General features: G+C 36.6%; 1 protein-coding gene across 15 annotated transcripts in view; it reads right to left on the bottom strand.

Annotated features, from left to right (window-relative positions):
• Window positions 1–907, bottom strand: part of Ptprk (protein tyrosine phosphatase receptor type K) — a 547,270-nt gene that overhangs the window by 7,043 nt on the left and 539,320 nt on the right. The window lies entirely within an intron of this gene.

Raw genomic sequence — 907 nt, 5'->3', positions numbered from 1 at the left:
GACACATGTGCATCATGTCAGTGAATAGATACTGTGCTTGTCTTCTGACACATGTGCATCATGTCAGTAAATAGATACTGTGCTTGTCTTCTGACACATGTGCATCATGTCAGTGAATAGATACTGGTAAAGTTACTTGTGTGATGCTAGCCTTCTCTGAAAAGGTATACATTCTTTAGAGATATGGAACCTCTTCCCTTTGCTTTAAACTATGCATTGCAAGAACTTTGCATGATACTTTCAAAATAGCACTGCTACATAGAAACCTAGAACCCTGAAGAGAATATACAGAGAAGACCATAAAGTACATTGAGGGAGTGATCACAAGGTATTGGATCTTAAGTTTCCCATGGAAAGGCTATGCACCTCTTGGTAGAACATAGACCCATCCCCTCTAATACTGCACTTATATACTAAACTCATAATGCAGTGAATGATGCTAAATAATGAAATGGAGAAATGAAAGCATCATGGATTAATAAGCACCAGAACACAATATATGCAGGGGCATAATCAAAGCAATATATAGTCTGGAAAAAAATAAAGCAACACAGATTTCAAATCCGAATACATTCCATCGAAGGAGTTGAACTCCTTCGATGAGCTTTGCTTCTATAGCTGAGCAGCTACAGTTGCCTCGTTAAAATATAACTAGAAGTATATTAAACCAGATGTGCAAACATAATGAGATCCCACTTAAATCACCGTCTAAAGTATGCATGAATATTGTGACTGAACTCAATCTTTTTTCGTCCACTGAAATGAAGGATAGAATTGTTTATGAGTTTATCCTGTTCTTACTTAAGTACATATAGACTAATTAACAAGATATACAGATAGTTCTTTTGACATAAGAAAGGACTGCACATAGAGGGGTCTGATTGTTCAAGCAGCATGTGTATGGTAG

Source organism: Mastomys coucha, unplaced genomic scaffold, assembly GCF_008632895.1.
Source record: "Mastomys coucha isolate ucsf_1 unplaced genomic scaffold, UCSF_Mcou_1 pScaffold2, whole genome shotgun sequence".
NCBI lineage: Eukaryota > Metazoa > Chordata > Mammalia > Rodentia > Muridae > Mastomys > Mastomys coucha.
This window is presented reverse-complemented; position numbering and strand designations above follow the sequence as displayed.